Source organism: Macrotis lagotis, chromosome 1 (assembly GCF_037893015.1).
Source record: "Macrotis lagotis isolate mMagLag1 chromosome 1, bilby.v1.9.chrom.fasta, whole genome shotgun sequence".
Lineage (NCBI taxonomy): Eukaryota > Metazoa > Chordata > Mammalia > Peramelemorphia > Peramelidae > Macrotis > Macrotis lagotis.
The window spans coordinates 305,768,108-305,784,211 of NC_133658.1; positions in this window are offsets into that span (position 1 = coordinate 305,768,108).

A 16,104-nucleotide genomic window follows, 5' to 3' on the forward strand; every position below is an offset into this window, starting at 1 on the left:
TTCTTTATTTTTAATCTCTTTGGGAAATATCTAATCTGCTTTGTGAAAATGTAGGCATGGTTTTATAGTTCTTTGGGCATAGTTCCAAATTGCTTTCCAGAATGGTTGAATCAGTTTACAAACTTCAATAATACAATAGTGTTTTAGTTTTCCCATATTCCCTCCAACATTTATCATTTTTTCTGTTATGCTAATCAATCTGACAGGTCTGTGATAGTAACAGTTGTTTTCATTTGAATTTCTCTTTGTAGTTATTTAGAACACTTTTATATGAATATAGATAGCATTGATTACTTTGAATATGGCCTGGTCATATCCTTTGACCAACTTTCAATTGAACAATGATTCTTATTTCTATAAATTTGACTCGGTTTTCTTTATGGTTGAGAAATAAAGGTTTTAATCAGAGAAATGCACTATAATTTTTTCATAGTAATAATTAACAACTCTGCATTTCCCTCTATATCCTACTTTCCCTATTTATCATTAATTCATTTTCTCTCTCTCTCTCTCTCACTCTCTCTCTCCTTTTAACCTGTCCATTACTTTCAACAAACTGCCCTCTCTTCTATCCCCCACCCCTTCCCTTATCCTTCCTACTTTTCTAGATTTCCATACCCAACTGAGTATGTGTATTATTCCCTCTTTGAGCCCCCCTTGCTTCTCCCATTTTTCCCACCACAGTAAAATTGTTCATGCCTCTTTTATATTAGATAATTTATTCCATTCTAACTCTCCCTTTCCCCTTCTCCCAGTGCATTTTCTTTCTCATTGCTTAATTTTATTTTTTAGATAATTATATCATCACATGTAAATCATACCTCTATTTTCTGTCTGTATGCTCCTCCTAATTGCCCTAATAATGAAAAAAAGATTCTTTTGATTTCTATTTTACCTTCTGGCTCTAGAACATCAGGGCACTCTTGCTTGATAATTTATTGAAAGATGATGGCTAGACTCTTTTTATGTTCCTGATTTTCAGATAGTGCAGTAATTTTTCAATTATTTCTCCTTCATCTGTTTTCTAGGTCAGTTGTTTTTTCCAATGAGGTATTCACATTTTATTCTATTTTTTCATTCTTTCGATTTTCCTTGATTGATTTCTTGATGTCTCATAATGTCAACTTCTTCTCTAACTTCTAATCCTAACTTTTAAGGAATTATTTTCTTCAATGGGCTTTGTTTGGCCATTTCTACATTTTTACAGAGTTCCCTTCAGTGATTTTTTTTTTGTATGTCTTTTTCCATTTGGTCAGTTCTGCTTTTCAAGGCATTTTTCTCCATTTAATTTTTGTATCCCTTTCACCATTTGGTCTATTGTACTTTTTAAAAGTGTTATTTTCTTCAGTATTTTGGGGGCCTTCTATAGCAAGCTGTTGACTTTTTTTTCATGATTTTCTTGGCTCACTCTCATTTCTCTTCCCAATTTTTCTCTACTTTGAGCAGTTCATATTTTTCTTTCATTTCTTTTTTCCCTTTTTTGGGTTTTTTTATGCAATGGTATTAAGTGACTTGCCATAATCACACAGCTAAGTAAGTATTAAGTGTCAGAGGTCACATTTGAACTCAGATCATCCTAACTTCAGAGTCAGTGCTCTATTCATTGAGCCACCTAGCTTTCCTCTTATTTTTCTTTAAGGCTTTGGATGCAGGAATTATGATTTTGTTGTCTTTTTTCTAAATTGGCTTCAATCTCACTTGTTACCACAGTAACTTTTTGTGGTCAAAACTTTTTTTCTGTTGTTTACTTATTTTTTCTAACCTATTTCCTGACTTTTACCTCTATACCCAAAGTAAAGGGGCATTGCCCCAAGTTTCAAGATTTTTGTGCAATTATTTTCAGAGGTACTTCTGAGGATTTGCAAATTTTTGACTCATCTAGTTTATTATGATATAGTGAGAGCTTGTTTACTAATCTCCTGTACTGTGCACTTATTTATGAGTTACCATCATCATTCTTTTAAACCCTGGAAATGTGATCTAGGTCTCTGCTCCCTTATGACCAAGAGCTTTGCCCTTCTAGTACACCATTTTTCACTGGGACTGTAATCCAGGACTGTGATACAGATCCAATATAACAGAGCTCTGCCTTGATGCCTACAAAGGTAACGCTGTAAATCTCCTTCTGCCCCTTTCTGTGATCCCCTTACTATGTATGGGTGAGAAGACTGGAAATCATCCCTGCTGGCAATGATTCAATGACCCAAGACTGGCTACTGATTTTCTGAGACCCACTCTATGCTGGTGAGGTTTGCACTGGATTGTGCTCCTCTCTCTCCCCATTACAATAGACCTTTCCTGCCAAACTTCTAAGATGTCTTGGACTGGAAAATTGTTACATTCTGTCTTTTTTGTGTATTATGCCACTCTAAAATTTGTATAGAGTCATTATTTTGAAAGGTTTTAAGGGAGAGTACAGATAAGTCCCCACCTTTTCTCCACCATCTTGACTCCACTTTCCAGATTTTTCACAATATGAAATGTGTTGACTTTAAAACTCTGTAAGAGGTCAATAAATTTTTCTCTGCTCATCACTGACCTAAGGGTGTTTATAATGTATTTTAATTACAGTATTTATAGGTGAGGTATTATACAAAGTTTACATCAATTAAAATGGATTTATTAAGAAGAATAAAACCATTAGGGTCATTGAAATTGAGCTCTAATCAGGCAAAGATGATATGAATAGAGTGAACCCAAGTGGATTTCTTATTGTTTCTCATCTCTGGGGCTCTTCCTTATTATCTGAACTTCCAACATATCCTAAATTTCCTAGTAATTCCACTTTTGAGGACAGATCTAAGACCCAACTCTTCTGACAGGATAATATTTTATTGGATTGATCTTCTGGATCTATGTTCTGATAACAGCTCACTCTTCATTATTTGTGGCTATAAAGAGCAAGAAGAATCCTTAGTTCTTGAAGAAAAACAATGACATCAGGGAGGTGATGCCATGACAAAGCAAGTGAATTGAAGGGAGTGAGGGGGGCTGTACTAAGTCACCAGTCTCACTTTCTCCTCCAGAGTCATCTGGATCCAGTGGCCAGATATGAATAAGGACAACTGGAGATGGGCCTAGATGCGAGGCAATCAGGGTTAGGTGATTTACCCAAGGTCATACAGCTAGTAGTTATGTCAAGTGTCTGAGGCAGATTCAAACTCCTGTCCTTCCAACTTTAAGCCCAGTACCTTACCAGCAAAGGCTGGCACCTAGCTGCCCTACTAGGACTTCCCTACTGCCCTACAAAGGGCCCTATGAATATAGAGAACAAGATGAATACAGATTATCTAAATGCAACAAAATATCATGGAATCATTGATTCAGATCTGGAAGGAACCTTGGAAATCATCTAGTTCAATCTCCTCATGATACAAACAAGAAGACTATGACCCAGAATTGTTCATTTTAAATTTCCCAATAAGTAAATTTCCCCTAAGTAAAATGATAGAGCCAGGATTCCTACCTAGACCCCCTGGTGCCATGCCAAGAGCTTTTCCTATTGCACCTCAGTAATCATTTCAGCATCTTCTCTGCCAAACCTGTTTGCCCTTGTTTAAGTTAGATGAAGAAGAAGATGGGAATAATAGGGAACTGACCATATATCAGTCTGACTCTCACTTTATGTCAAACAGAGGGAAAGAAGGTCAAGGAACTTGACTGTTACAAGCAGACTGTCATTTTTTAAAAGCAACTTGTGAAACCTTTGGGGATTTTTCTTTCCTTTTTCAGATGATCTTTCAATGGTTAATGATTTCTAACTAGTAGCAGAGATATTTGACAGATATCTACTGGCAAAAATGTGTTTATATCTTTGTATGATTTCTTTTATATTTTCCCCAAGTGGACTCCCATGTATATTTTCCTAATATAGCTTCTGAAACTCTCATATTATCTTTTTTTATCTCAGAACCTTTAACATACTTCCTTTTTCATTAAACAATTTACTTTCCAAATCTTGCTAACTGCATCCTTATAGATATACCACACTATTTTTAAAAGCTTATAGCTGTAGCTAGATTTTTCTTGATTCTTATCCTCCCCACTCAACACCTCAAAGGAAAATTTAAAAATAAAAACAAAATCTCTATAGTACTGTTTGTGAATTCTATCCTTTTGAGATCAAATGAAATAATATTTGTAAAGTACTTAGTACAGGGCCTAGTCATGTATAATAGGTTTTTTCTCTTCCCCTCCCCTCTATTCCCTTTCTTTTTTTTTTCAGTTTTGCAAGGCAATGGGGTTAAGTGACTTGTCCAGGGTCACACAACTAGGTAATTATTAGGTGTATGAAGTCAGATTAAGTATGAATTACTTAGACACAGAGGATATCAATCTTCTGATAAAGGGGCTAGAGTATCTTTGATCAGGATTATTTTTGAGTGGCAATCCTAATGAGGCAGCTTTCATTAACCAGCTACATAAATAATGGATAGAGCATTAGACCTGGAATCATAAAGACCTAAGTTAAAATTTGGCCTCAGAAATTTAATAGCTTTGTGATCCTGGGCAAATAACTTAATTCTATTTGCCTCAGTTCCTCATCTGCGAAAATGATCTGAAGATGGAAATGGAAAATCACATGCAGTATCTTTGTCAATAAAACCCCAAATGGGGTCATAAAGAATCAGTTATGATTTAAAAATGACTCAACAATAACAAGTAGAAAATCACATTTCAGACCATGACAGTGGTTAATCATGAGGTTAGCTCATGCTTAGATGTTGCTTAAATGGAGCCAAGATCTTTTAGCATAGAAATCAATGTTGGCACCCTCCTCCATGATTAGCTTATGGATACTTTTGCATAAGATATTTACATAACAGCAGACTAATCAATTCTGTATGATTTTCTTTAATCTTTTCCTCTTCATTGAGTATAATGTCCTCTTCTTATTTCCTCTTCTTCTTCCTTCTTCTTCCTTCTTCTTCTTTTTTCTTTTTCTTCTTTTCTTTCTTCATTTCCGGTCCCTGATTCTCTGTCTTCCAAGCTACCATCAGATAGTTATGTTAGAATATAAAATCACTGAATTATTAGAAATATGTATATATGGGGAAAAGAAGAGAATAAGTATTTATAAAGAGCCAACTAAGTGCCATGAAATATATAAATACTATCTCATTTAATCCTCCCAACAATCCTGGGGGTAGGTGCTATTATTATCCTCATTTTACAGTTGAGGAAACTGAGGTGACTAGAGATCAAGTGACTAACTCGGTGTCACATTGTTAGTAAAAATTCTGAATTTTTCTGTATTTGAGTCAGCTCTTCTCTAACCCCAAATCCAGTGTTCTATCCATTGTATTTACTAACTGCATATATGTCACCAGGGGGGAAAATGACTAAAGGTTCTTGGGGGAGATGGGGCATAGTTTTTTTTTAAAGTAAGGGTATTTTGAGAATCAGTGATCATATAAGTCCATATCTCTACAGAAATTCTGTGCCCTCTATGTCTTAGTAGAACAGCAGCATCAATTTCTATGATTGAAAAAATATGTACCCTTAGTCAAAATAATGAAAAGATCAAAGATTCAGGGAATGAATGGATCATAAATTTTATTTAGGGAAACCCTATCATTTTATAGATGAGAAGATTGAAATCCATAGAAGTAGCTTATTCAAGAAAAGGCAGAAACTAGGTCCTTGTGATTTCAGAGCCACAGATCATTTCACTATACCAAGTAAGCTTCTGAGCTTCTCTGAAATTAGCTAGGCTAGTACTCAGAGGGAAGATAGATGGTCCTTTGACCTGAGTACTGTAAATCTTCCCAGTTTAGTAGCACCTGCCAGAGCTTGTGATCTACTGAGGACCCAGAATCACCTTCAGATGTCAATGAAGTATCACAGCAGGTCTCAATTAGAAGGAAGGGATGCATTAACCAGATAGTTTTCATTTTATTATGAATCCCCCTTTAGTGCCACAAAATAACATCTCAAAAATAGAGAAGTCAGCCTCATTGCATATGAAAGGAGCAATATAAGAAAAGGAGGAAGTCTCTACCTTAGAGCACTATATTTAATAAGTGGCTGTCATTCCTGGCTTTGGATGCTTGAAAAGGACTCAGCACATTCTTTAAGATACCTTGTCTTAGGTAGCAGTGGATGAAAGACAGATTACCAAGACTCTTTCAATTCTTTAATATAGACAGAAATTGTACAAATGGACTTTGCAGAACATTTGACTTTGTGAAAACATCAATATGGGATATTTTAGTTTAGCCCCATATTCTTCATTGCTTATGTTGCCCACCTATCATCCACTTATGCCAGTGAAAAAGAAAAAAATAATGTTAAAGAAGGGATTCGAATGTCAGCTAATCCATCACCAAAACATTCTGAATAATGTTTAGTACATAATTAAGTCCTTAGTTAAATACATTCTATTCATCTATTGTTATAGGTATATCTCTATCTTCTCTTCCTTCCTTCTTTCCTTTTCTTACTTCTTTCCCTCCCCATCTCCTTTCTCTTTCTTTCCTCTTTCTTCTTCCTTCCATCTTTCCTCTTCCTTCCTCCCTTCCTTTCTTCCTTTCCTTCTTTTCTCTTTTCTTCCTTCCTCCCTCTCTTCCTCTCTCTCTCTCTCTCTCTCTCTCTCTCTCTCTCTCTGCATAAGTTGATAAGTTGAGTACATGGTTATAAGACTATTTTTAATGAGATTAAGGAGAAGAAGGATTTTTTTGTTTTGGTTAAAAATAAACTCTACCTTTAAGAAAGAAAACTTGAGCCCCCTGAAAGTAATCTTCTTCAAATAGAAGAACTATTTATATAGTTTGTGTAACATATGTAATTCATGCATGTTACATAGTTCTTCCATAGATTTTTAAAATTATCCCTTCCTCTTCACCTTCTCCTTTGCCTTCACTTTTGCATTCAGTTTTTCTTCCTTCTTCTTCTTCTTCTTCTTATTCTTCTTCTTGTTATTATTATTATTATTTCACTGTCTCTGTTCTCCTGCCTCACTAGCAATCCCTCCTTTCTCCTCTGTTCTTTTATTCTCTCTTCATCTCTTTCTTCCATTCTCTCCCCTCCTGTTCCTACCTCTCCCTTTCCCTTTTCTCTCCTGTTCTCTTATTCCTGTCCCTCCCCTTCTTTCTCTCAATACTCTGTCTCAAAACTCAACATCAGTCAGCAACCTCAGGGGACTGGGTCAGTAAACTAACACATGTGGATTTTAGAAAAAGATTCAGATAGTGGCAAGGAAGGGATGGAGGACAGAAAAAGCCAAGGCATTTGTTTTCCTTGGCCCTGCCTGTGGGTCCAGCAGATGGCGCTGTGTAGCACGTTATATGTTTTGCATCACCCAGAGCCTTAATGTTCCATAAGACTTTTCAAAAAAAAAAGTTTCTAGAGCAATTCCTAGACTGAAACAAATGTTTGTTGAATTAAGTAGTGATTTCCTTCAGTCTGCAAGACTCTTTTTACTGGCTATGTTTTCAGTCTTTAGATGTTAACATATGCCATATATTACTTTTTTCCCCCTGGTGGAGTAAGGGGTACCCAAGCACATTTAAACCAACCATAACTGCTCATGTCACTTAGCAAAGGTCTGAATTTTCCTATAGAATAACTCATAAAACTTCCATATTAACAGCTCAAATGCTTTAGAAGACAAAGAAATGCTGAGAAATGTAAGTAAACACAACAGTTGTACTTTTTCTTGCTAAATAAACCGTTTAGTGGGGGGGTGGGGTAGAGGAGTTTTTAAAATTAGGCTAAAAAATACTTCAGGACATGAGGAATGTAAGGAAAAGAACCTCGGGTGATGAGGGATGAGACTGGAGCTCTTGTGGGGGGGGGTCATTGCTAAAATTACTGGATGCCTCTTAAGTGTATTGCTCATAAACATGCAATTGTTAGGAAAATTCAATGAATGTAGCTCAGTCTTTCGTTTTGGGGGCTCCTTAGTGCTGAGACACCAATTGCCACTATTGTCAAGAAGTCAGAAGAAACATTCTGCTGCAACAGTGAAATGAGGACAATATATATGAATTGTAGTGTGATTATCCCAATGTTTCAATTGGCTCCATTAGCCTGGGATAAGTATGTATTTAATGTGCGCCATAAAATTAGTCTTCTCAAAGTAAACAAGGAGCGCCTGTCTGCATCTCTAGAACTGCGTGTGGACAGCTTTGTTTGGGATAATGGATCTGACATAAGTAAAAACAGTGGGGATTAAATAGACCCAAGTAGAATAAATATGACTAATTGTCATCTCCTGGAATCAATGTAAATATTGCTAACATTCAGAACACTTCGGAAAGTACAGACGGGGGAAGGGCTGGTTGGAGTGTTAGTCACTGTACAATTGATTCATAACCAGATTTATAAAATTACTCCTGCTCGGACTGAGGTAGAGTATCAAGGAGGTTTTCTTTGACTCACTAAATGAATAAAGCTTTTAGAATATTCAAGGCTTTTTAGTGATCAGATGGGGGTGGGGGTGGGGGAGGGGAGAAAGTTAGCCTATCTGCAAAAATGGACACACAGCTGGGATGCTTTGCACAGACCCATTTTTCAGCTTTCCTTTAGTTGACAATGCTTAAACTTTTGCAACGGTCACTGCTTCACTAACCCAATTTACACATTAAAAACATCGTTTTGAGTCTCATGTTTTCTGCTTCTTTTGCTTTTGGCAAAAAAGCATCCCATTACTTATTTTCCCATTTGTTCCTGTAGAGTACGTATGCTGGAATGGCTGTGAAATATCCCGGTAGAAATTCTGTCTTTAATTAAAACGAACTCCTATTACCACATGTATTTGTTTTCCTAGTTGGTGTGCAATGTTCTTAGTTAATACTAAAGGGGGCCATTAGAAAACAAGAAATATTCTCTGAGCTTTGAAGTTCAGCCGGTTTGAAATTGAAATTGAATTTAAATCAAGAGATAAAAGGCAATGATAAATTGTATTAATTTCTAAGCACATGAATTTTACCAATTTTGTCACTGGTAATGTTTAATGTCAGTTCACCTTTCTGTTCATTTGTTTTTACCTCTTTTTTAAGTGGCAATTTAAAGAGATTTCAAATTTTGCCAACAGAAAGTCATTCATTATTCCAAGGGATGCTGTTTATACAGTGAATGTTACTCACAAAGCTAAATGAAACTTTAGCTCTCTAAGTAACAGACATTTCTCAAACCCTGCCGAACATTTTAGATATTACATTTACTTGCTTTAAAATTGAAAATCACGGTTGGGATCAGACATAGTGTTGTTAGGCAAATAAACTCACCCTAAAGTCGAAATTAGCAAAAGATTTCAATCAGTTGTGAAGAATATCCCTACCTTTTACGCAAACAAGTGTTAGTAAAACCAAGGTATGGGCAGGGGAGGGGGAGGTCATGAAGGGAAAAGAAGACATGATTGCTTGAACATAACTGATTTAAGTTTAGTGTCACTCCCATTTTAGCTGCATTTCAAATGATCTTTTTGCCACCCTGTTATTTCTCCCATAGCCACATCCTCAGCACTCCAGTCTTTACCAGAGTAACTACATAAGCAGATCTAATACGCCTTGTTAAATCATATTGCCAAGCAAATTGGTATAGCTCCTAATTTGGGTACATTGAAAAATCAGTGTGACCAAGCAGTCTCCCCCCCCCCCCCCACCAGCACTGCTATTTTGCTCTGTAGGCATGTTTTTCAATTTTTTTTAACTTACAAAATAAAACAAATAAAAGTGTGAAAGTAAGCTCCCTAGAACTGGAAAGATGATCCTAGAATAGAAAATTTTACAAAGGGATGAAGATAATGAAGATAAAGCCCTGTTGAAATAATGATGGGAAGAAAACCTAAGGACACACACATGCACACACACACACACACACACACACACACATATTTGATGATAAAAACATAACTATGAAAAATAAAACCTTCTCAAATTAAGAGAATTGAAATGTAGTCACTTGAGAGAAAGAAAAATCTTATTCTTGCTCTGATCACCAAATAGTTCCAAAATATTTAACATATTTTAAGTGTATATCAAGAAAAACAAGAATTTTTGATTATTTGAAGGTTAGGACATATTTCCAAAAAATATGAAACTAAATGTTCCTGCTTAGTATTTGAAAAAATGATTATTTTAATGTTCACTCCCTTGTCCTCTCATACTTAAGTTGATTTCACTTCCTCTCACTTTATCACTTAATTTGTACAGTTTCCAAATCGCAGTGATTATCATCTATTAGTACCCCTAGTGACAGAGGGCAGGGCACTGTTGTATCAGAGTTAATAAAGCAGAAACACAAGCCTAATTACTAGGAGAGATAAGTCATGCTGGCAAGATTTACCTTCCTCAAGGTCTGTAGCCCATATAGACCCAAGTGCCTCAGAAAAAGGGTGATAGCAGTATAGACTTAATTCATTTTTATAATAGCAGCCTTGATCAATCTAAGGAATAACCTTACCCATAAGACTAGATGACATATTTTTACATCTTTATTGAGGAGTTAGGATCTAATCAGGGATCGAATCAGTTACCGGAGCAAAGGAAAATTAAAAATTGAAGCATATCAGAAAAATGATTTTATGGTTTTTGTTAATATATTTATATATTTAGGTAAGACGCTTGTGGCTGCACACACATTGCATGTGTATTATAAAGTGTTTCTATACATTTTTCCTTATAGCTACATGTGAGAAAATCCACATGTGCATACATTCATGAATGCAAATATACATGACAAAATCATATTTATATTCAAATATCAGGTCAATTATAATGTTACACAAACTATAATAACAGCAAGCTGCTCTGAGAATTTTTAAGAGTATAACAGATTTTATAAAGCACAGTTTATTTTCTTAGTTAAATACCTATTCACCACTATATTTATATCTACTCAGGACTATATTCAATTTAAAATATCTATAGCTACTTCTCTTCAAACAATTACTTGTGAATTTTTATACATATAAATCCCTCATAAATCTTTTGTCCTACCCTTTTACTGGACCAAAATGATAAGTGGACTGTCAAAGGAAATGCACCTACCTACTTTGAAAAATAAGGCATAATAAAGGGAATTCACCTTTTATTACAAAAAATTAAATGAATAATTATGCAAATAGGGTTCCTTTTAGTTATTTGTGCCCGTGTCAGTCTATTTGATGGGACAACAGAAGATCAGGGTTTGCGTTTTAGAATGTCTTCTATGTACACAAAATATTAAATTCTTTAGGTACCTTACCCAGTTAATAATAGTATGACTCTTAATGAACTTTAAATATACAAAAATGAACTTTAATAATTGGGGAAATGGTGCAATTAAACAGAAAGCAGCTGAATATTTCAAACAAAATTGACACAGTGAGCCAGAAATAAGTACATTTCACTATCTTGCTAATCTGTGGGATATCAAGAATGTCTGGCAAGTTTCAAGTCCTTCTTCATTTATTTTGATGATTTGCTATGAAGATATTGATATAATTGTTTTTAGGCAGAAAGGAATACTAATAATTTTCTTCCATGACATGTTACTAAATTGCTATGTGGTTTTAATTACACACAAAAAAAAAGTCCCTTTGGTAGGGGTACACTTCAATTTCTGCTTGAGGTTTACGATCCTATCTGTGTCTATTTTCAATGTAAGTGGATTACCTTCAGTAAAGATCCTTTTCCTGCCCTGGCTTGACTGTCCCATACTATTAGGCAGTATTCTCTCAGCTTGTACAAATCTGTTAATACATAAAACCATAAGAAACTGCTTATGCTCAAACCAGGTTAGAGTGAAGACATCAGATTAATATTTGATCATGTAGAAGTGCTCTTAATCAGGTTTACTTATTTCTCTACAGAATGTTTCTGCAATTATCATAATTGTTGTGCTAAATATGTTTGTCTTTGGATCTGGCTTTGGGCATAATCTTCTCTCTTGAAATCCACTCAATGTGGGACTTGAGATTCCAGGACAAAACCCAATTAATATTAAGATGACAGCCCCTGATGAGTTCCCCCAGAGCCGCAGCTGAGCAGACTCTGTAACATTCTTAAGTACAGACTACTTGAGTGATCAAGTGCATCTAAGGGAGACACACAATTCAATAATCCCTTTCTCAAGAAAGTCAAGAGCCCTGTGAGATACGGGTGAAATCAAAGGAACACATCAGAAAGAAAATGACTGCTACAGTCTTGTAGCGTCTCTATTAAAATGCAAAAGTTATGGATTTTTTTCGGGGTGATGGGAACCTTTTCTGTTTCCATTGATTTCTTTTTATAGCTTGATGATTTCTCTAAGATTATCTTAAAAGCTTAAAGAAAAAAGGGGCTCTTCAAAAGGTATCTTACATGACAAAGAACATGCATAGTTTGGGTTACTATTGTGTGACTGGAGAAATATACTGTACAAGGGGAAGAGGCCCTGTTAATTCATTAGCCTGGAGAAAAAAAAAGTCTTGGGTCTTCACTGAGAAAATGTTAATCTAGGCTGACACATTTGAAAGTCCATGACACAGACATACAGCTCACTGCTGTCCCACTAATGAGAGATGAGTGTCCAGCTTGATATGATCCCATCATGGTAAACATAGAATGAATGAGAAGCAAACTCAGGCGAGACAGATACGTTAAAAAGTAGAATTCATTTGTATTTTTCCCCACTTCCATTTTCTAGAAGCCAGCTATTGCCTTCATCCATAGTGGCCATGGGTTTCTAATATCATCAATGACTTTCCTGGGTTTATAGACCTGATCAAATGGGACTTGCAAGTCCATTGATCTGCAAACAGAAATTGGTTTCCCATCACTTTAAAAGTAAAGCACTAAGGGGCAGCAAAAACCAGCATGCTGGTGCTAAATGGAACTATGGCTTAGCTTATGAGCCATTACATTTTACTCTTCAAAGTGTTTATAATATTAAAAATGACTGTACTGAGCTCTGGAAAGTCAGTGTTGCTCTTTTAAGCAGCACAATAGTCCATGAAATGAGTTTGGGGAAAACTTTCCCATAGGCTTAAGCAACAAGAACAACAAACAAACAAAAATTGAGGAGGGTGGGGTCTTCCTGCTTCACAGAATTACTGCCATTTGATTTGCCACTTGGTATCTATTTACAGATAATAGCTAAATCTGGCAGCTGCAATGAGCTCCTGGGCCAGTACTTACTTATTATATCCATACATTGCTTATTTTGCCAGTGCATGATAGAAAGTTAAACAATACTGGACTTGGCTAAGTTTGTGGCAAGTCCTGAAACATATTACATACTCTTTGCCCTTTTCAATTTGTCCTACATGATCAGCAGCAACTGCTCCTAGAGTAAACCATCTCTAGATAAAAGAACCTAGATTTAGGCAGGAGATCTGAGATTGCCAGAATGCTTCATGGGAATGGAGGTCTCCTCCCTGTGGTGTCTTTTCTGTATTTCAGTTCCTGAGTTTTCCTAAGGTGGAATTTATCCAAATATCTCTGATATGGCAGGTCTTAAGCCTAAATCCACACTGAGAGTTCCACTGAAAAATCAGTCCGAGCTTCCTCTCCATACTTATTATAAGGATTTCAGCTTTTGAGTCTGAGAGGCCCAAGGAAAGAAAGAGCAATGTTGAATCAAAATAGATTGTTTACTCAGGCAAACACAGACAGTAATCGTCCCGGAGCCACTTGCCCCCAAATTATGAAATATTCTAAATAAAATAGGCGCCCATTGCTTTCCAGGGTTCCTTCTGATTAGCATTCAAAAGAATCAGAGGAAAACTGGATACCTAAATCATACATATGTATATGCCTTTTAAGCTTTATTATCAAGGCAAAATAACCCCTTACTTGGTTAAAATCCAACTTGAGAGTCAACATACAAAGGTGACTGCACTGTAATACTAGACATATCTGCATTATGTGGGCATGGTACCGCTCCACCAGAATCTCTCAATGGTAATTATTATGCCAAGCACCCTGTTGGCACAATTACACTAAAGCTCTAATTAGTAGCAGTAAGATTAGAACCCCTACATGTTAAATCTGTAGAAGCAAAGCTGAGTGAAGGATTTAAAACAGTTTCAAAACATTGTATTGTCTTTATTACAGTCTTTATACTTCAGTAAAGAAGGGTTTTCTATAAAATGCACTTAAAATAATCTGGTCCTGTCACTAAAAATAGGAAAGATAAGGTAATTGCAGTCAAACCTTGCTAGTCTGCTGCTACCTAGGTGCATTAAATCTGAAATGAAAAATCTCGGGAACTTCAATGGGAGAGACATGCTTCCTCTTTGCTGGACAAAGTGGTATTTTTTCTAACGGGTCTGCTTGATCAGCCAGAGAAGCTTGCAGGGGCCATACTGGAGGGGAGCAAGCAGGCCTCCACTACAGGTTTTTCATCACCTCGGAAAAGCATATTGAAGAGGGGACAGAATGGAGAAAGAGGAGATGAGAGGGGAAGGGGAGAAGAGATTCGGACAAGGAAAGGGGAGGAGAAGGAAAAGAAGAGAGGAAAGGATAGTAGAGAGGAGAAAAGCAGAGCAAAGAGTGAAGGGGAGGGAAGGAGAAGGGGAAAAAGAAAGAAGAGGAGGGATGGGATGGGAAGGGCTGAGAGGGAAGAGAAGAAGAAGAAGAAAGAAGAGGAGAAGGGAAAAACAGGGAGCTTCATTACCAATCTGATCTCAGCAAATTTGAATTTACCTGTTTTCTTAGGGAAGGAGGTTGGCAATGGGGGATGTTAGGTCCATTCAGTGTGTTGGTTTGCCATCTCTACATTGGCTGGGGAGCCAAAAAGGAAAGTGGCGGTGGAGAAAGGTCATGCACCCTAAGTGTACAAAGAGTACACTCCACAGTCAGACTTGAAATAGGACAAACTGTCAGCAGGCTGGGTGCTCTCAACACACATCTGAGGAGTTTATGAGGTTTGAAAGATTGTGGTGAGTTGCACTCAAAGCATAAAGAAGGTAGTAAATGCACTCAAAGCATAAAGAAGGTAGTAAGACATGGATTAGCAAATACTGGCTTCTAAGTTTGGAACCTGGGGTTTTTAATTGTCTTTCCTCCTGAAACTATGCAGTCACGACTTCATGTATTGTTTTAAGGAGGAAAAGCTGAATGTCTTGCGAAAAAAAAAAATCTCATTTTCTTTCTTTTTCTCCCCCAAAATGAAGGTGTCAAAATTCTTGAGTTCTAGTGAATATTAACAAATCTCAATGCCATAATGTGAGGTTGCTCCATGTTTTCAGATTCTTTTACAGTGTTAGACTGAGTAGCCCTGGATTCAAATCCCAGCTTAACCACACAACCATAATGGTGTGATTTCATCAGTTTACTTGATCTGACCAAGCCTGTTTTCTCATCTGTGAAAAATGAGGAAAATAACCTTTGCTTTACCTACTTCACAGTTCATTGTAATGTTCAGATGTAAGCTCCTTGAGAGCAAAGACCCTGTTTTTATTTTTTGCCTTTGTATCCCCAGAACAATAAACTCAGGGCTTGACACATAGTAGGTGCTTAATTAATATTTGTTAAATTGAATCAAATGAAATGGTGGATATGAAAATGCTACATCAAATAATCGTGTTAGAATTACTTCCACTGACATGATGTTCCTAACCAATGCTGTCTATTCTTCAAATATGCAGGAGGGGAAAAGTCTCAGTAACCCAGTATAGCTTTTCCTTGCTTAGACAGGCAATTCTTGGATCAGAAAGGCCATATGATAATCAGGTCTCATTGATAAATTGAGTCTTTTTTAAAATGAGCAGTTATATTCAGAACTTTATTAATTACCATTTTAAAAGAAGCAAGAAAAAATACATGTAGATAGAAAAGTTGGAAAACTCTGGATGGCTTGATTCCTAAAGTAGATGCAGTTTATCTGCTTTCTGAAATGCCAAATCAGAAGATGTTGGCAATTTCTGTGGTGCAAACAAGAGACAGAAAACACAAGCTGTTGCTCGAAAGGCTGCTTCAGTTACTGTCATTACAAGACAGTTGCTTTTCAGTGGAACTCCTCATAATAACTGAGGGGCTATGATGGCATCCATGCATAGATAGACTTTAGAAAGACATAGCTAAGCAGCTATAAAACTGTTTTTACAAATGCAATGATATGAAGGCAGAAAACATGAACTTCAGGAGGCTTTCCTTGAATCTTAATAATTTCATAGCTTCAATCTATGCTTTTTAT